General features: G+C 46.8%; 1 long non-coding RNA gene across 1 annotated transcript; it reads left to right on the top strand.

Annotated features, from left to right (window-relative positions):
• The first annotated feature begins 3,740 nt into the window (after positions 1–3,740).
• On the top strand, positions 3,741–21,082 carry LOC142826865 (uncharacterized). Its single transcript, XR_012901136.2, has 3 exons — positions 3,741–4,205; positions 20,459–20,610; positions 20,718–21,082. It is a non-coding gene; the product is annotated as an uncharacterized LOC142826865 (long non-coding RNA).
• The last annotated feature ends 252 nt before the right edge of the window (positions 21,083–21,334 follow it).

Here is a 21,334-nt window from a genome sequence, read left to right as displayed (position 1 = left end):
TGGGAGAAATGCCTCCATCAACTTCCCTTACTCTTCACTTCATCGAGGAGTACTGGTGCCAATGGGGACACCCTCAGCATTCGATTTAGAGGATCTTTACTAGACACACTAAATTGAACTCCGGAAGATCAATCACCAGAGAATCAATCCTCTGGTAAATGGAGACATGGCCTCAGTGGATACTGACTTCTGACTGACTTCTGTCACGTAACAAGGCCCTAATTCAGCAGACTACTTAAGCACAATCCTAACTTTAAGCATTTAAGTAGAAAATAGACAGGCATTTCTGTTAAGGATGTGTGTAAGTACCTGGCTGAAGAGACAGGCAGGGGTAGGGGAGCTTCACTTTGTAACCCTGGCCCAGATCATATAACGGAGCAGGAAATAAAGATCTGCCTCTCACCAGTACATCTATTCCTCGGCATGTGCTGTGAGTATCATTGTGGCCATGGAGCCTTCCAAAGTTGAGTAGCTGTGCTCTAGATCATCTCTGATACATGTCTATCCAACCTGAAGTCCAGTAAGTAATTATTCAATGAGGTCATCCTTTGTGACTCATCTCTGGGTGGGAGTTCCCCCTTCTCCATCATCCCCTTTATTGATTTCTATCTACTGTATTGGGAATTGAGGAGTTTCCTGTGGACAAGTTGCTTTTTAATGAGCATCAACTGACCACTCTATCCTCAAGGAGTGTAGCTGCTTTTACGGGTGAAACGCAGCAATGATTAATGACTTTAGTTATCATGGAGTCTGTCCCAGCCATGTAAGAGTTATGTAACATACATGCACAGCTATCCCTCTGAATATAAGAAATGCAAAATACATAGGAATGACTGAGTAGGTCCATGCTGGTGGCAGAATGACACTGTATGTGAAAGCATAGCAAAATATAATAAAATAAATGTAGTAAAAACCATAAATGACTCAAACTGCGCTGTAGAATCACCATGGAAAGAAATTCCATCCTTGAATAATATGAGCTCACAAATAGGAATATACTACTGACCAGGCCTGCCACCGGGGGTGGGGGATGAGGAGGGGAAAAGGGGCAACTGTCCTGGGGCCCAGTGATTTAAAAGGGCATAGTGTTCCTGGCCACCACCACTGCTACTGTGGCAGGAACCCTGGGACCTTTAAAATTACCTCCTTAGCCAGGTGCAAGGGCTGGTGTGGTGTGTGGCAGAGTCTGGGTGGTGCTGAGGGATGGCTGCCCCAGTCCTGCCCCTTCCACCCAATGGCCTTGCCCTTTCCAGGAACATGGAGCAGGCTTTCCCCCCTGCGCGCGCGCGCACACACACACACACACACACACACACTCTCTCTCTCTCTGCCCAGGGGCCAGGCAATTCTGTTGACCATGCTGCTACTGACCATCTGACTGGAATGGTGATGGTGACTGTGAAATATCAGTGAGGTTAGAAAGGCTACAAAACCAAAAACACAATAATAACGGGTGATTTAACCAATAGCCCTTTTCACTGGCTACAGGTCACCCCAGGATAGGATGCAGATATACAATTTTTGACACCATTAAGGACCGCTTTGTGCAGCAGCTACTCCTGGAACCAAAAGAGAGAGGCAGTTCTTGATTTTGTCTTAAGTGAAGTTCATGATTTCAGTCAAGGGATGAATATAGCTAACTTGCTTTAGAATAGCAGCTACCATGCAATTAAATTTAACATCCTTGTAGGGGGAAAACTACCAAAGAACCCTCCCACAGTGGCATTTAACTTCAAAAAGAGGAACTGCTCCACAAGGAGGAAGTTAGTTAAATAGAAATTAAACAGAACAGTTACAAGAATGAAATGCAGCCAAGCTGCATGGAGGCTATTTAAAAACACCCTAATAGAAATGTCAAACTTAAAGAATATCCCAAATTAAAAAAACCCCGTAAGAGGATAAAAAATGCCACTATGGCTAAGCAACAAAGTAATTGAGGCTGTTAGAGGTAAAAAATTGGAAGTCATATCCTACTGAGAAAAGTAGAAAGGAAGTCAAACTCTAGCAAGTCAAGTGTGAAAGTATAACAAGGCAGGCCAAAAATTAAAAAAATTAAAGAGCTGCTAGGAAAAGACACAAAAATTAACAGCAAGTTTTTAAAGTTCATCTGAAGCAGGAAGTCTGTCAAACAATCAGTTGGTACCTTGGACAACCAGGACGGTCCTGCATTTTGCTTCAACTACCCCAGACTAACACGGCTACATTTCTATCACTATTCTACAGAGCAGGGCTTTACTCCAAATAAGTTACGCAAATTGAGCGACATCAATTGCGTAGCTTATTTTGAAATTGAAATTGGGAGCATCCACACAGCACTTATTTCGAAATAGAGCATTCTTCCTCTGACTTCTCTTAATCTTAGTACAATGAGGGTTACAGGAGTTGGAGTAAGAAGTTCTCCAGCTTGACAGTATTTCAACATTATCTCAAAACTAGCCAATTAGCCCGTCATAAGACGGGATTTTCAGGTCTTCTCTCCTGAGCGCGCTCGCTCTCTCTCTCTCTCTCTCTCTCTCTCTCTCTCTCCCTCCCCCCCCTACTGCTTACCCCCCTCTCTCTCAGCTCTCCTCCGCCTCCTGCCTCTCTCTCTGTCTCTTACTTTCTCTTCTCCCCCTCCTGCCTCTCACTCTCCCTTTCTCTTCTCCTTCTCCTCCTGCCTCTCTCCTCCCTCCGTCTTTCCCCTTCCCCCCCCTGCCGTGGTGCTTGGTTGAATGCTGCCTGCTCAGCCGGGCTGCCGCAAGGGAGGGGGGTGGGGCGGTGACGTGTATGTCACTGCCCTACCTTCCCTTCCCACCGTGGAGGAGCCCAAACGGCCCCTTGTGCTGCTGGCTCCCCCAGCGGCCCAGCTGCACCCCTCAGCCTCAGCTGAGTGCCACAGCGGGAGCGGAAGGGGGGTGGTGACGTATTTTGTGAATTTCCGGCTAGGCTCTGGAGGGAAGCTTGGTGGGGGCGGGGGAGCGACTGGGAGGCGGGGCCGCGCTTGGCTTTGGGAGCCCTGTGGTCATGCGCAAAAGCAGGGTGGGGCGAGGGCCGGGACTCCCAGCCACCCCCCCGCCCGGCTTTTGCACGGGACCAGAGGCTCCCAGTGCCGATTGTGGCCCGTCTCCCATCTGGGAGCCTCTGGTTGCGAGCAGAAGCCGGGCGGGGGTAGTGGCTCCCAGCCCCGCCCCTGCCAGGCTTCTGTTGGTGAGTAAAGGGAGTGCCTGCTGGGGCTGCGGCTGCGGCTGGAAGGACTCTGGCTGCGACCAGTGGCTGCACCCCTCCCAGCCAGGTGTGCTTCCTGCCCCTCTTCCTCTGTCCCCCCCTCCCGTCCAGCTCCACGGCCCGCGATCCCCCCCAGCTCTGCTTCCTGCCCCCTCTTCCTGCTAGCCAGCCCCATGGCCCCCGGACACCCCACTCCCGCCAGCACTGCTTCCCGCCCCCCTTCCTCCGGACCCCCCCATCCTCCCCTCCAGCCCCACAGCCCCCAATCACCCCCCAGCTCTGCTTCCTACCCCCCTTCAGGCCAGCCCCGCCCCCCTTCCCCTCCCTCCGTGGCATGCTCGGCCGAGCTCTGCAGTGCTCAGCTGGGCCCCAGCAGGGGAGCAAGTGGCGGCAAGTGGCCGTTTGGGGTCTGCGCTTCCCCGGGGCCCAGTTGAGCGGTGCTCCTGCCGGGGGCCAGCTGAGCGGATGGGGAGCGCGGACCCCAAACGACCGCTTGCTGCCACTTGCTCCCCTGCTGGGGCTCATCTGAGAGGTGCAGCACATGGCCAAGCTGCCACGGAGTGAGGGGAAGGGGGGCGGGGCACTGACATACACGGCCAGGGGGGCGTGGCCATTTACGTCAGCATTACAGATGCACAGACAATGGGCTACTATATATATGATAACTGCCTGCTGTGTAGACGCAGACTAAGTTATTTTGAAATAGTGCGAATGATTTCGAAATAATGTTGCTGTGTAGATATACTCTCATTGTGCTAAAAGAGAAGTCAAAGAAGGCAAGGCTGTCATGGAAAAGCTAAACCATTTCTTTGTATAGGACAGGACTTTGTTGCAGAAGAAGATTCCCATGCCTGAACCATTCTTTTTAGGTGCCAGATCTGAAGAACAGTTCCAGATCAAGAGATGTCAATAGAGGAGGTTTTGGATCAAATAAATAAACTAAACTGTGATAAGTCATTAAAATCAGAGAGAAGTCATGCAAGAGGCCTGAAGGAACTCAGGTATGAAATTGCAGAATTACTAACTGTGTTATGTAATCTATCATTTACATCAGCCTCTGTATCAGATGACTGGAGAGTACTGAATGTAATTTTGATGTAATAAAATCATTAAGAATGGTCAAACTGGATCATGCCAATGGTCCATCTAGCCCCAGATCTGATCTTCCAACAGTGGTCAATGCCAGGTGTTTCAGAAGGAGTGAACAGAAACAGGGAACTTATTGAGTGATCTGTCCCATGTCATCGAATCCTGCTTCTGGCAGTGTAAGGTTTTGGTACATCCAGAGCATGGGGTAATGTTGATACTGCGTATGGCTAATATCCCAGGCAGAAAAGAAATAATAATGCCGGGATAGTGAGGAGGAATGTGAGAGAGGGGAGATGGGGAAACATGGGTGCCTTGGCAGTGAAGTGTGTGGAGAATGTGGGATGTACAAAGCCCTGGGGAAGGGGAAATGGTGGACAAAGAGCCCCTGACATGGGAGGAAAGAGGGAACACTGAGCCTCCAGCATACAGAATTTGGGGTTTGCAGGGAGTCTCTGAAACAAGGGGGGGGGGACAGGGAGAGGGGAACACAGGGAGTTTGTTGGATGGAATGGGGGAATGCAAGGAGCCCCTGGTGTAGGCAACGAACTCGGCTTCCAGGAGCTATGAAGTATGAGCCTCTCTAATTTAAATAAAATATTAAAATTACTGCCTGGTGGCAGGTGTCCAAATGGATCTTAAAGATCCACTGGCACTTTCCAGTGAGAGTGAGTGAGAGTGTGTGTGTTTGAAACAGAGAAAAGAGCCTGGGTATTTTGACCTACATCTTCCGCAAAAACACACAACTCAAGGTCTGATGTGCAAACTATTGCTGACTATATAATGGCTTATTTTCTTGCCCACGCAGTGTCTGACTCATCACTGCTCTGAGGTATTGTCTGTTAAAACCCAGCTCCCTTTTGTGCCATTGCTACTGGAATTTGAACCTGACATTGCAGAAGGCTGGTTTTCACTGTTTTCTTCTTTTTTCACTCTGGAAAGGGAAAAACAATTAAATATGTGAGTTGACTCATCACATACACTTGCTTTTGAAGCATAATTACATTGACTGTATCTTCCCCAAATCCAATTTACACTATCCAATGTGAAGGCTGGATTGCTGTTGACAGCAGATGCATGCCAAATTCCACAGCCTAAATCATTGTTCAAAGGAGGGGAGAAACACCTCACAATTTTAATCCTGTTCTCCTTAGTAGCCAGTTGCTGGCACTTTTTCCCCTCTTGGACCAGCAGATGGTGTCAGACGGCTGTTTAATGACTCACATAGGACTCGAAAAAGGAAAAGGGACGGTTCTGGTGATAGAGTTGAAAGATGTTAGAGGAAAGCTGCCAGTTTTCAAGGATGTGTGTGGAATTTGAAAGCTGAGATGTGCTGTTGCTTCAACTGTGTTTTGTGTGTGTATCCTACTAGCCTACCTATTTTGGGTGGTTGCGTCTTAGCTTTGCTATTTATCATACCCAACTCAGGGCCTGGCTCTGTGGCGTTTTATGTCTCTTTCCCAAGAGGTTAAGAGGATACTCTTTTGGCTTGAGTATGTTACTCTTTAGCCACTAGATTCATATAACCTTAATTTAGATTTAAATGTGCTTTTTATTTGTCCAGTACCATTTCTCATTCCTATAGTTCTTGTTCTGATGTCTAACAGGAACGAATGACAGAAATTAAAAATCCCTGTTTGTTTTTTCTAGTTGTCTGACCCTGCAGCAGGGGGAGTGACACAGCAACACAGCTGCTGCAGTGTGCTGCTGTGAGCCGGCCATGCTTTAGAATTCACATGCCACTCTCCCAAACAATAGCAGTGGGACAGGGTGAGTGATAGACTATGAACTTTTCACTCTCAGGTCAACAGTTTAGAAGTGGGTCCTCCTTGACTAAAAGGTAACTGTACTGTCAGCCTGTCACATTATTGGATTTTAAGGGTAACAGACAGATCACTGCTGCGTCCATGGGGGAGAGGTTCCCCAAATTGGGTACAGAGTGGGCCATGTGAGGTGTCAAACAAAAGCTTATGTTCTACTGATTCTATGTATGCTACTCATGTACGTGTGTGATGTTTGTATGTGGAGTTATGAATATGGACTTTGCGATGGTACTGTGACTGTTCTCTGCCTGAGATCGAGCAATGGGCCTGGACTGCCTGTCATGAGGAAGGATTGTTCAGTCAATGACTATGCTAATTAGCACTCCTGCATGGACAATGTCTCTCAGAGGAATGCATCTGGAAACCTGCAAACCAGCTAGGGCTGGCATGTGAAACAGAGACAGGTCACTTGACCATGTGACCAGCTCCAGCTTGGGAGACACCAGGAATGGATATAAAAGTGCCATGAGGTGGACTCCATCTTGTCTTCAATCTTGCTACTGATCCCAGATGCAGCCATGATAGGGACAGAGAGCTGGGAAGGATTTGCTGACCCATCCTGACATAGGATGTACAACAAAGACTTCTAAGCTAGCAGTTTGTAACATCCCTGCTAAGAGCCTGCATCAAGTACTCGGTGATTGGTGCATGTAATGTATTCTCCTAAACAACCTTACTCTCAACCTTTTCTTTCTTTTATTAATAAACCTTTGGATTTTAGATTCTAAAGGATTGTCCCAGCATGATCTTGTGGGTAGGATCTAAAGTATAAATTGACCAGGAATCTGTGGCTGGTTATTTGGGACTGGAGAATCCGTTCGGGGTAGGTGAGATTGGGTTCTATGACCCCTCACGTGTGTGTAGGCTCAGGGCTGATTGTGGCACAGGGAGAGCTGGGATGTGTGAGGGGTTTTGCTCGCAAGGCTTTCTGCAGGCCGAATTGGCAGCTGAAGTGATCTGTGAGACTGGTTTGTGACCTGTTTTGGGGAAGGTCTCCAATTGAGGGCTGTAAGTTGCCCTGGTTTTGAGCAATTAGCCCTGAGTGGGTACCCTCGGCCGTGCCCAGACCTGACCCGGTCCATCACACAATCCCAGGCTGCTTCTTATATTATATAGGCCTTCAGTCGGACTGGAACCCAGAATGCAGATACCTCAGAACAAGGATCGCCCATTAAACGAGACCGATTACTATGGAACATTCCAAGTAGGTTGCCCCCTGAGCTGAATGTGCTATGCATACCCTTCTGTGCTGGGGTAGTCAAGAGGTGGACCATGGACCAAATCCAGACCAGCAGATGCCTTTGAACGGACCCCAAAATCTTTTTATTGACTTATCATTATCATTATTGTTGTTATTAAGAAAAATGTTTTATCTGGGGTCTGGACCTTGGCTACACCTTGATCAAGAAATGACACAAAATAATTGGCTGCCCCTACTTGTGTGTCACTGATTTCAAAAGCTTCAGGGGTAGCCGAGTTCGTCTGTTACAGAAAAAAACAACAAATGGTCTGGTAGCACTTTATAAACTAACAAAACATGTAGATGGTATCATGAACTTTCGTGGGCAGAGTCCACTTCTTCAGATGACCGGAGTTATGAGTTGAGGATATGAAAACTCGAAATAAATAGGAGAAGGGAAGGGGGGAGGAGGGGGGAGAAAGATGCTCTGTCTCCCACCCCTTTCCTGTGTACTGGAGAATGGGTGTTAGACCAAAGCAGATAAAAATCAAAGTTAGTAGATAGATTGCTAAGGCAGGAAGGATACCATTCAGAAAGCTGTTAGCACCTCAGCGATAAAGTCCCTACCATCCCAAGTCTCGATTAAGCCCAATAGCATGTGAATTGAATTTGTGTATGTAACATAATTCCATGCTTTCCCTGTGTATTTGGCTTGAGGAGCTGGCCTGTGACAAGACCGCCACCTGCAGATCTGTTAGAGTATGGTTAGGCAAGGAGAAATGTTCTTCTTGATTTCAAAGGGATTAATAGGAACGATAGCAGGGCAACAGCTCATGTAATGGGTTGATCTAAAAAGTAGGAATAGACTCAAGTTGCAACATTTGAGTGCAGATTTCAGCCTCCTCCCTCGCCAACATCATCATCAACAACATTTAATTTGAGGAGGTGTTAAGGTCTGTAGATCTGGGGGGGATACGTAGAACTGAGCAAAACACTGATTTGGGGGTTTGATGGCTGAACCAAAGAATTGGGAAAAAATCCCTGTCTAATTTTGAATCTAATTTGATTTTTTTCTTATCTTCCTGAAATGAAATACAGCAAATATTTCATGCAGGTTGTTGGGAATGTTTCAAATGTCAACTTAAAATGACATTTTAAAACAAAGCACAGATTTGAATTAACATTTCCTTTTGATGTACAGTTTTTGGGGATATTGAAAGTATTCACCAAATTTGACCCAAATTTGTGAATACTTTTGGTATCCTGAAACATTCCTTTTTTTGTTTAATTTGCTATCAGCTGAATCCCCCTCCCCTCCCCAGCTGTACTTACCAGCCTGTAATGAAGCTGCTTTCATGAGATACTATGACAGGATTTTGGAGTTGTAGTTAACCAGTCAGACTCTGTCATGTGCATTTGACCTCGGTTCCAGGCCATTGTCCAGATGGGATCCTTTGTAAAAGTAGGTGTTTGGATTTTGAACATCCCACATTCCTCAAGGGTGCTGTTGGATTCAGGGTTCGGTTCAGATTAATTTTTGTGCCAAAGAGTTAATAAAATGGAAAATATTAGTTGAGCAGCCTGCATATGATTGTCTAAGATATAATTTTATGCAATCTGAAGAATTTTCTTTGTTTTATAAAGTGACAGCTTTTAATGATGGCATAATACATTCCCCTTGGTAGACTTGTTCTTGGGCAATAGCATGTGACGTATATCAATTCTTGGCCAGAAGCACCGAAAAGGAGGGAAATGCAGAAAAACACTCCTTAGTGACGGAAAATACTGTTGCTTTGCCTTGTCACAATGGTCCTACAACTGGACAGGCAATTATAAGTGTTGTAAGCTATGAAGGATGTTACATAAAATCCACATCCAGGAATGAGAATGACTAATGTGTAAGACATTTCATCTCGAGAAGCCCACAGCTCATTACCAACTATTCAATTGTGCAGTTTCCATTCTGGCCCCTGTAGGGGGCAGTGTGGTGCTGTGCTGCCCTAGGAGGTGCAATTTCTCCTTGAGCTCCAGTCAGGGAAAGCTGTGAAATCCCTTTGGGTCATGTACTGTGCCCTCCTTTCCTTGGCTGGCCACCTTGCCTGTCTGGCATGGAGTGGGGCAGGGCTATAATGGGTTCCTTTGGATGATTTGCATCTCTGGCATGCTAAGAAGGGGAATTTTGCCTTGTCCTTGATTAAGGGGAGACATACAAAGGAACTGTGTTTCTACCGGTCCCCATTCTGTGAACCCACATGAAGGCTAGGGAAGTTAAGCCCCTAATTAGTGGAGATGGGTTAGTCACTTGAACATTAGCTTTGTAGTGCAATTGCTCCCCTGAAATGCTGGTTCAAGGCCTGTTTCGTCAGTAAGCCTTGACAGCAAAAAGAAGTTATGGTCCCTTTAGCTGTTGCCCCGGTAACAAATCAGCTCAGTCTATAGTTTTGGATTTTCAATGGTATGTACTAATTTCCCAAAATCCTCCGAGTATCAACCTGGGAGGGAGGTACTTTCATGGCCCAGTGTTACAAGAAAGTGGAGAAAGGGTTAGCCAGTTGTGGTGTGTCAGGCCAGTTGCTTAGGCTAGGTCTACACTGCAGACTTCTTGTGCAAGAAGCTTTTTGCAGAAGAGATCTTCCGCAAAAACTTCTTGCACAAGAGCGTGTGCACACTACAAAAGTGTATCAGAAAAGCCATACACTTTTGCACAAGAGAGCGTCCAGACTGCATGGACGCTCTCTCGCAAGAAAGCGCTGATTGCCATTAACAGAATGGCCACTAGGGCACCTGTGCTTCTTTCCATAGGCTGTTTTTGCGCAAACCCCCCTGTTTCCCGTCCACACACATCTTTCTGCACAAGAGCTCATCCATAAAAAGGCTTATTCCTCATAGAAAAAGGAATACCTATACCGCAAACCCCCCTGGCTGTGTCTAGACTGCATCCCTTTTCTGTAAAAGGGATGCAAATTAGACACATCACAATTGCAAATGAAGCGGGGATTTAAATCCCCCCCTCTTCATTTGCATAAACATGGCTGCTGCTTTTTTCCGGCTCGGAGCTTTGCTGGAAAAAAGCACCAGTCTAGACGTGGATCTTTCGGAAAATAAAGCCTTTTCCAAAAGATCCCTTATTCCTTATTTTAAGAGGAATAAGGGATCTTTTGGAAAAGGCTTTATTTTCCAAAAGATCCGCATCTAGACTGGCGCTTTTTTCCAGCAAAGCTCCGAGCCGGAAAAAAGCGGCAGCCATGTTTATGCAAATGAAGCGGGGGGGATTTAAATCCCTGCTTCATTTGCAATTGTGATGTGTCTAATTTGCATCCCTTTTACGGAAAAGGGATGCAGTCTAGACACAGCCCCTCTGTTCTGTCGATTCCCTATATATTTTCTGGTGCAAAAACTCTGCAGTGTAGACATAGCCTCAGTGTGCCCCTTTGGATTTGCTGGATTTCTGCTTATTGCATCTGAGGAGTCTGGAGGACTAGATGACACTAGGAACTCACAAATGGATATAAAGCCTCTAAGAGATCTTAACACCTTACCAGCACCAGCACTAGCCTGGGATAGCTGATACGAAAGGACACTGACCCTATGTGGAAAGTGTTCTGGTCTCTCAGGCTGTGCATTAGAGGACAAAAGACCACCCTCAGAATTCAGCTTCCTCATTGGCAGTCTCAGGAAAGGGGCATAAGAATATAAGAATGGCCATCCTGGGTCAGATCAAAGGTCCATCTAGTTCAGTATCCTCTCTTCCTATAGTGGCCAATGCCAGGTGCCCCGGCTGGAGTGGTGGGTATCTCTCCCCCAGGGAGGTGGGGGCTGTGCTGCCCAGCTGGCGGCTGCACCAGAACTGTTGAGGGGCAGGGATGCACTTGTTTGCTGCCCCCGAGGTCATTCTGGTGTATAACTGTTCCGGCTATCACAGCCCTCCCTTTCTGTTTGATGAGAAACAGTCGCATTCCACATACATCCCGTTATCATGACACAATCAAACCCTCACCTTGCTTTAAGATATAATAAGAGGTAGCTCCCTACCAAATTTGGTGGTCTTTGCTCTTATTGTATGGGAGGAGCACTTGCACAAACAGATTCACAGACAGACAGATACACAAACTATCTCAAATATATAGTAGATTCCTCACATTCTGGAAATGTGACAGAGTGCTTAGAGTTAGGAGCACTCTGACCCAGCACTCTGGTCTCTAAGGTTCTAGCTACCTTCTCCTGTCCCTTCTAAAAATGTACTTAATTGGGAGATGGATGCTCAATAGTCTAAATAGGCTAGGGGCCGATGAGCTAATGAGAGCAACTGACCCATCACCTGGGAACAGTTAAAGGACAGGAAGGAAGTGCAAGAGGAATGATTACCAGCGGTGACAGGACCCCAAGACGAGATCTTTCCTTCTTGTTCTTCTGGGCTTGGGCTGAAAGGGAAGTGACTTCCATTTGTATGGTGCTGTACAAAGCTGTACTGGTGAAGGGGTCTGATCTACACTAGGGAGTTACTTTGAAATAACTCCCCTTATTTCGAAATAACAAGCAGAGCGTCCACACTACCAAGCCCCCTTTTTTTAAAATAAGGGGCTGGTTACTTCAAAATAATAATTCCCACTTTCCAAGAGGAATAACACTTATTTCAAAATAGTGGTAGTGTGGACGTGCCACTGCTGCTATTTCAAAATAACTACTCCCCAGAGTCATTCAAAGTAATTACTCCCCAGTGTTTCCTGGGGCTCTAAGTCAAGGTAGTGCATCCATATTAAGGGAGCCTGCCTTGGACTAATTTTGGGACTTCCTTGTAGTGTGGACACGCTATTTCAATATAATTATTTTGAAATTTCTTAGTGTAGACATGCCCTAAGTGTCCAGGCTGTGTGAAGTGAGCCAGAGGATGGAAAAGATCACAAAATGGCTCTGTTGCTAAACCCACAGCTTAACTTTCAAAGCTCCAACTGACTTCAGTGTGATTTGACTTCTAAAATTTGGGCCTTTTACTGATCAATATTATACTAGGTATCCAAAGCCAGACAACATAAACCTGAAATGGGAGCTGTACAAACAACCGATTTTTCTGTTTGCTGACCAAAAATATCTCACACACAAATTGTTTTGGGTCAAAGAAAATGTTTCATTTAATTTATGAGTTTTTAAAATAAAATGGTATAAAGGTATAAAACTGTATAATAATAAAATAGAAAGTCATTTAAATTGAAAAAATCTAAACATTTAATTTATAAAATATCAAAACAAGCAATTTAGATTATTTCTCTTTTATTATTGAAATAATCTGGCAAATTCAACACAAATTTGCAAAATGCTTCAGTTGACCTGATTCTGCATTATTCATCAAAAAGTTTTGTCTGAAAAATTTCACCCATAACAATGAAGTGTGCCCATTATAAATGATTTATGAATACTGAAGTTCACAGTCTGTCACCTTTATTGTTAGCTAAATCCTGTCTTCATTCAAAAAGCTGAAGATAATAGTATTCAACAGTTTTCATCTTCCAACTTCCTTGTAATTCTTGACCAATTAACCCTCTCAAGATCCCAGTGAGATAGATAAGTAAGGGCACATCTACATTGCATGCTTTTTCAGAATAAGCTATTTCAGAGGAAATACTCAGAAATGACTTATTTCAAAACAGTGTGTCTATACAACAAATGCCCATTGAGATAACGCTGAACTATTTTGAAATAAAGTGTCCGCTCATTGGATGCTGAATAGCATTTAAGGCCACCGGAAGTACTTTACTCAGGCTATCAGGACAGCACTCTCTTCCTAGAGCTGCTGCCTGAAGCTATCTCAGGCTCAAACTTAAAGGTAACCACCCGTACAGCCGTGTCTCAGGCTCTTCTCCTTTGCCTACATCTTTGAGGCTATGTCTACACTACAGAGTTTTTGCGAAAAAACGACTGTTTTTCCGCAAAAACTCATGAAGCGGCCACACTTCAAGTGCGTTTTTGCGCAAAAAAATTGAAAGAATGGAAGAGGTTTTGCACAATTGGCATTCTTCTTTCTACAAGGAAAAAGACTTTTTGCGAAAGAGTTCTTTTGCAAAAAGGCATGTGTGGACGGGTAAGGGGTTTTTGCACAAAAAGAGAAAAAAGCACAGGTGCCTTGGTGGCCATTCTGTGCATACCAATCAGTGCTTACTTTTGAGAGAGCGTTGAACGCTCTCTTTCACAAAAGCCCATCACTTTTTCAATGCACTTTTGCAGTGTGGATTCGATCTTGCACAAGAAGTTTTTTGCGGAAGATCTCTTCCGATAAAAGCTTCTTGCGCAAGAAGCCTGCAGTCTAGACGTAGCCTGAGGGACAGCAAAGCCTTTTCTCTGCTTGCTGTGGTTGCCTTTGTGGACATTTCAGCACTCCTACCATGGAGCTGGACCTGCCTCCCAGCAGTTGACGGCTCTTGTATGTCTTGGTGCACCTCCTGCTGAAGTTTCTGCGGGCTGCCTCCCTGGGCCTGCAGGAACAGGACCCCCAGCTCCTTGTGGGGCAATTCCTCACCTCCTTCCAGGCACTGCTCATGCAGCTTGATCCCACCTGCCCTTCCCCACACATTGTGCACCACTGCTTCTGGTGACTGGACACCAGCTCCAACTGGTGGACCGGATCATCGTGGAGTGGTGGGACAACCAGCAGTAGCTCCAGAGTTTCTGCATGTGGAAGGACACCTTTCTGGAGCTGTGTGAGTGGCTCAGCCCTGCCCTCATGTGATGGGTTACCCAGATGAGGCCTGCCACCCCCGTCCAGAAGTGGGTCACCATCATCCTCTGGAAACTCGCCATGCCGGACACCTACTGATCCATCAGGAACCAGATCTAGGATTGCTAGAACCTTTCACAAAAAATTGCTGGCTTTGCCGCCATGGGCTTCCTCAAGTACAGAGGGTGGGGGCTGTTCTTGGCACCCACATCCTCATCCGGGCCCCCAACCACTGGGCATCTGAGTGTAAACAAAACTGAAGTGCATATTCCACCCTCTCCAAAAACAAACAGCCTGAAAAACAGCCCATGCATTCTACCCAATTGTAGGCAAATGCCTAAACCATGCACTTTATATCATTAGCTGATGGTCACCAGAGTTGGGCTATATCAGGCTAGACTGCCTTCCACTGAATTCACAATCATGCTTGTAGGAGTTAAAAGTGGCTGTATATTTCAGCTTCCAGTCTTCCTCTGTTCTTTTTGGGCAGTTAAAATCTACACAGCCAAAACAACATTCCTGTTCGAAAGAGTTTTCTTACAGTTGGATACAAAGGACCAGTGTGGATGTGTGTCAGTGGTAGGCTTTATAGAATCAGTGGGGAAAACAATAGTCCCTTATAAGGGTTTCTCAACCCCTGGGTCGGAACCCAACACTGCCTCACCAGAATGTTTCAAAGGGTGGTGTGGCAGCTCCTGTCCCATGGGGCTGGCTGGGCTCACCTCCCTGCTCCAGAAACCACAGTCTCCAAGGTCCCAGCACCACACAGCTTTGGCCCAGCCGTCATGATGACGGGAGCCCGGAAGGCCAAATGTGAGCAAGTGGCTGCAGCCCCCACAGCCAGGTCACCGGTCCACTCACACACATTTGGTCCAGTTAGATGGGGGTAGGACTAAGACCGAGCACCACTGCAACTGCAGAGGCTGCAACAGAGCTGAGATCCAACCTTGCCAGTCCTGCAGGAGTTGCCACTGTGGAGTGAGTGCTGGGTTGGACCGAACTCCTCCCAAGTCCTGAGGGGCAGGATCTGACCAAAACCACCCCCAGACTACGTACTGGGGTTTGACAGGCCACAAACATTTACAAATGGGCCCAGAACCTCAAAAGACTGAGCCACTGTCTCAGGTTACCAAACTCTGAACCAGTTAGTGCTCCACAGGACATCACAAATACTTTGACCGCCCACTGGGAAGGTCATAGTCATCCCGAGAAGTCTCTAGAGCACTGGCGCAAGGGTATCCCTGGTGATGTACAATGCAGTGCACCACACAGCTGCTTGACTTCAGTTTCTGAATGGTGCCAAGGAGCAGCCCCACTCTGCATGCACTGTAGCAGCAGTCTCAAGGTAACAAGTGCATGGATGACTGTAGCAAGGTCTGTATTTGGAGAGAAATGATCACACTCTTCTCAGTAGGCTTAGGTGGAAAATAGTTGTTCATGTCCAGAGCAGTGTGCAGGGACAGCAGTGTGCAGAGCAGTGTCCATACCAAGTGTGCAGGGACAGTTTTGGGTCTAATAAGATACCCTAGACTGTAAATCTGTGTGACAAATGGCTCCCGTGCTCCTCAGGGCAGATATCATCCCCACTGGCTTGTCAATGCCTCATTTCCATTTGCAGTGAGCCCTTTCCACCTTTCCCTCTTCCAGCTTCCAACCACATGTAGGTGTGGACCACTCATTCCACTGCACCAGCTGGGTCAGATACCAGCAGAGGTTCGTGTTTTCAGCTCCGTCGACGGAGCCATGTGGATGAGTTTACTAGACATAGGAAAATGAAGCGGTGATTTAAATAATCACCGCTTCATTTACATCAAAATGGCTGCCGTGCTGTGCTGATCAGCTGTTTGGTGGCACAGCGTGGTAGTCTGGACATGCCGCCATTGACAAGGGAAGCCTTTGTCGACCACTCCGTTATGCCTCATGGAATGAGGTTTACCGGAGCGGTCGACAAAGGCTTCCCTTGTTGACCACGGAGTGTCCAGACTACCGCACTGTGCCGCCAAACAGCTGATCGGCACAGCGCGGCAGCCATTTTGATGTAAATGAAGCGGCGATTATTTAAATCACCGCTTCATTTTTCTATGTCTAGTAAACTCATCTACATGGCTCCGTTGATGGAGCCATGTAGTCTAGATATACTCTTGGATTGCAGGTTAGTAGCCAGGGCCACCTCAAAATGGAAAAAAATTAGCCAGGGACACAGGGGTCAGTGTTGTCCTTTCCCATATGCAGAATAAGCAGTTGAATAGGGCACCTGAAAATCTGGGGCACCACTGGTAGTGTGTCTACACTATGGGATAAGGTCGAATTAAGATACACAACGTCAGCTACGTTAATCGTGTAGCTGAAGTTTAAGTACCTTAACTATGACTTTTGGCGCTGTCCAGGCTGCAGGAAGTCGAAGGGAGAACACTCTCCCTTCAACTTCCCTTACTCCTCAGGGAAACAGGACGACCGGCATCTACCAGAGTGCCCCTCTCAGTTCAAATTAGCGTGTCCTCAATAGCCCTCATCAACAATAGCGGCCTCAATCTTCTCCATAGTGTAGACATACCAACTGTGTCTACACTGGCCGCGTGTTCTTGCGCAAGTAAACTGACGTTGTACTGTAGAAAATCAGGGCTTCTTGGACGAGAACTCTGACGCTCCCTCTCAGGAAGAAACCCTCTTGTGCAAGAGCCCTTCCAGAAGAGGCCAGTGTAGACAGGCAACATGAATTTCTTGCACAAGAAGCCCCTATGGTTAAAATGGCCATCAAAGCTTTCTTGCGCAAGAGAGCAACTACACTGCCATGGATGCTCTTGCACAAAAACACATGCCAGTGTAGACGCACTCTTGTGGAAGACTTTTTGCACAAGAACTCTTCTGCAAAAGAGTTCTTGCGCAAGAAGCTGCCAGTGTAGACGTAGCCACCCTGTGTCTTAATGTCCACCCATCTGCCTCTTCCTATCCCAGTTCTGTGGCTTCCCTTTCTCCAGAGAGGATCTAGTTAACTTAAAAGTGAAAAAGCCTGCCAGTGCTATTAGCAGAACAACTAAATCTGGAAAAGAGCCATTCAAGTGATAATTATAGCCATTTAACAGGGATAGCCTGTCAGTTTCTGAATTTACTGTGTTAGTCTATAGGACCTTAGTTTAAAATTTGCTTTAAAAATATTTCATTAGTGTATTGGTGAAGATTATAAAATCACATCTCTAAAAGATTGCCTCCACCCCCTCCCCCAGCTGCCATTGGGCATAGGGGCACCAGTTTAATACTACTGCATAAGGCCCTATAAATCCCAAGGGTGGCCCTAACTGGGGTGAACACCTAACCTTCTGTAAAGTCCATGGTGCGATCTTGCAGAACAGACAGGAATTCAAGCTTCCTGGTTTTATCTGAAACTATATGGCATTCCATGCATCTACTGCAGAAAGATGAAGGACTGGGGAAAACCCTGTAGTTCCAGGGAGTGTCATATTTAGCATTTAACCCTTTACATCAGTAGTTTGCAAACTACTTGGAAGATAGTTCCTAAGTATCACCATCCTCCATGTAGGTTGGATTTCATGAGAGAGAAACTGAAGCGCAGCACCATGCTGAAGTTCTCATGATCTGTCAGTGGCAGATGTAGAACCCAAAATTCCCGACTCCCCATTCACCACCGGCTTATGCACTGGACCACTGCCAAACCTAATCTAGATTCTAAGATCAGACACCAGATTTCATTCCCAGAAACAGTCTGAGGGGTTGCTGAATGATGCCTGTCTGTTAGACCACCAACTTCGCATGCCCCAGGGTTCCAGGATGAAAATGAATATAATTCCCAGAAGCAGTGTTTGTTTTTTCAAGAGCCCATGGCTTGGCACACTCAGAATACAAACTTTGTTTGCAAGGAGTTTCTGGGACTTTTTCATGGGAATGGCTACATTCAAGCTCAAGCCCAACTTCTCTTCCATCTGTATACATAGGGCACATCTACATTGTGGGCTAAAGTTGAGTTAAGCTACACACCTTCAGCTATGTTAATTACGTAGCTGAAGTCCAGGTACCTTAACTTGGCTTTTGGCGCTGTCCACACAGCAGGAAGTTGAAGGAAGAACACTGTTCCTCTGACTTCCCTTACTTCTTGTGAAACAAGGCTTACAGAAGTCAGAGTAAGAAGCCTATTATTTCAACATTATTTTGAAATAATGGGCTTGCTGTGTAGACACTCTCTCTGGGTATGTCTACACTACAGCACTAATTCGAACTAACTTAATTCGAATTAGTTAATTCGAACTAGTGCATCTAGACCTAAAAACTAGTTCAAATTAGCATTTTGCTAATTCGAACTAGCATGTCCACATTGAGTGGACCCTGAACCGAGGTTAAGGATGGCCGGAAGCAGTGCCGGCAGGGCATCAGATTGGGACTTAGAGCGTGGAGCTTCTGTCTCAGGCTAGCCGAGGGCTGTGCTTAAAGGGACCCGACCCCCACCCCGGACAGACAGTTCTCAGGGGTTCCCCACTTGCAAAGCAGTCCTGGCTTGGAGTGCCCTGAATGCCCACACTCGGCACATCACAGCACTTGGCCATCAGCCCGGCTGCCATCGGGAGGGGGGGGTCAATTGGAGGGCTGCAGGAGAGTTTCCACCCCGAGGAGCCCGCAGAGCCACCCCAGTCCTCCTCATCGGGGGCTCGTACCCCATTCCTCCCTCACCTCCTTCCACTTACCTGTCCCTAGCCCCCCTTCCTGATGTACAAAATAAAGGACACGTGATCAAAAATAGAAACTCTCTTTATTTAACAAAACTGGGGGAGACTGGGAAAAGGAGGCGGGAGAGGGGAGAGCAACTAAAACGATCAGGGGTTTGGAACAGGTCCCATATGAAGAGAGGCTAAAGAGACTGGGACTTTTCAGCTTAGAAAAGAGGAGACTGAGGAAGGATATGATAGAGGTCTATAAAAGCATGAGTGGTGTGGAGAGGGTGCATAAAGAAAAGTTCTTCATTAGTTCCCATAATAGAAGGACTAGAGGACACCAAATGAAAGGAATGGGTAGCAGGCTTCAAACTAATAACAGAAAGTTCTTCTTCACAAAGCAAATAGTCAACCTGTGGAACTCCTTGCTGCAGGAGGCTGTGAAGGCTAGAACTATAACAGAGTTTAAAGAGAAGTTAGATAAATTCATGGAGGTTGGGTCCATAGAGTGCTATTAGCCAGGGAGTAGAAATGGTGTCCCTGGCCTCTGTTTGTGGAAGGATGGAGATGGATGGCACGAGACAAATGGCTTGGTCATTGTCTTCAGTCCATCCCCTCCAGGGTATCTAGTGTTGGCTGCTGTCAGCAGACAGGCTACTGGGCTAGATGGACCTTTGGTCTGACCCAGTACGGCCGTTCTAAGCTCAGGGCTCAGGGTCAGGGGTCTCACTGGACCACCGTGATTTTCATGCAAACCTGCTCCTGGGTGGCCAGGCTGGCAGCTATCCTGCCTTAGACGGCCACTTTCCTGTGTCTAGTGCGGAGGTTGTGGATGAGGTCCACGATGTCCGCACTAGACCAGGCGGGCGCCCGCCTCTTGTGGCCCCGGGCAGGCTCCTGGGAGCCGCCAGCCTGGTCCCAGGAAGAGGCGGAGGGCTGGGTGGCAGCGGGTGGCTGGCTCGTGCCGTGTCAGGTGCAGGGTCTGCTGGCTGGGTGCTGACAGGCTTGCACCTGGCACGGGCACCATAGCCAGCCCGTGCCCCTTTAAGGGCTCCGGGGCCAGGAGGGGGGCAGACGAGTTTCTCTGATGGTGCCCAGAGTGGCCACCAGGGCAAGCTGGGAAGGGCTAGCCTCCCATAGTTCGAATTAAGTGGCTACACAGCCCTTAATTCAAACTACTTAATTCGAACTAGGTGTTAATCCTCGTAGAATGAAGTTGACCTAGTTCGAATTAAGCGCTCGCTAGTTCGAATTAAGTTCGAACTAGCAGTTTGCCTGTGTAGCGCCTATTAAAATTAATTCAAACTAACCGCTGTTAGTTCGAATTAACTTTGTAGTGTAGACATACCCTCTGTTATTTCAAAATAACATGAGCCATTTTGAAATAACACTGCTGTGTAGACATAGCCATATTGTGCTAACCCAGGGGATGATAGGACGGAGCCTGAGAGAAGCTGGGAGCCAGGGTGCAAGTCCTATTGCTTTGCAGTATAGACACAGCCCCACTGGACTTATGCTCTGGAAGTCCACCAAAAGTATCCCGCAATCATATGGCCTGGATTTCTTTGTCTCTCGGACAGCCCAGTTTTCCCACACTGCAACACATGTAGCAGGCTAGAGTGGCCACATTTTGGCTGGGCTTTAGGAAGTCTGGTGTGTAGGTGGTTGCATTTAGTCCTGCATAATACAGTATAGATGCTGGAACCCAAGTTTGGACCCAGGGCTCAACAGTTCCTCGTTAACAAAGCCACAATCTGCTAGCTTGGGTTCTACTAAGGCTGTGCTTGCATTGCAGAGCAGACATGCCCTCGGCAGCATTGTCTTCACGGTTTCACGGGACCTTCGTCGTGCAGACTAAATTGATCAGCAGGAAGAAAATAGCCGTTGCCTAGGCAACCAGCTGATGATTCAGCCTGGGTAGCAAGCTGCAAAAGCTGCGAGACGATGGTAATTTTCCAGACACTTAATCCAGCTTTTTTTTTTCTTTCTTTTTCTCACTCTAACCAGGAGAAATCCTCCTCTCACTTTTTTTTTTTTTTTTTTTAAATTTGCAGGCCTATGCATGCTGCAGCCCTACGTGATGCAGAGAATAGTTCTCTACAGCTCTTATGCTAGATGGCGTCACAGGGACAGCTCGAAATAATGCTGATGAACCGTTCGATAGAGTGAAATGGAGCCCCCAAAGAGAATAAAAATAGAAATTGAAATTGAAGGCTGCAAAAGCCAAACCCAGCCCCCAAACTCACCACGAGCATCACGTTTCTTATAATAACCCTGAGCTGGCTTCTCTGTGTTGTGACTGTGTCTCCCTCACCTCATTCCTTTTAGCAATTATCAGTGCTGCGTGACCTCCAAAAGTAATCTGTACTGGGCACACACAGGGAAACAGGGCAGAGAGATCTATATTCAGCAAATGCTCTTCAACAAGGGAGTCTCCCTTTTTACCACTTAGACATAATATTTTGTTATTTAGTGTGAGGTTTAGTGCTGATTAAAGGTATTTGGGCGTTGGGAAGAATTCTTCCCCAGATCATATTGGTAGAGACCTGGGGGGAGAGGGAGTTAGCCTTCCTCTGCGGCATGAGGCACAGGTCACTTGAAGGTTTAAACTAGTGTAAATGGTTGCTTCTCTGTGATTTGAAGTCTTTCAGCCATGATTTGAAGACACGAG

The sequence above is a fragment of the Pelodiscus sinensis genome, chromosome 1 (genome assembly GCF_052426305.1).
Source record: "Pelodiscus sinensis isolate ZL-2025 chromosome 1, ASM5242630v1, whole genome shotgun sequence".
Classification (NCBI taxonomy): Eukaryota; Metazoa; Chordata; order Testudines; family Trionychidae; genus Pelodiscus; species Pelodiscus sinensis.
This window is presented reverse-complemented; position numbering and strand designations above follow the sequence as displayed.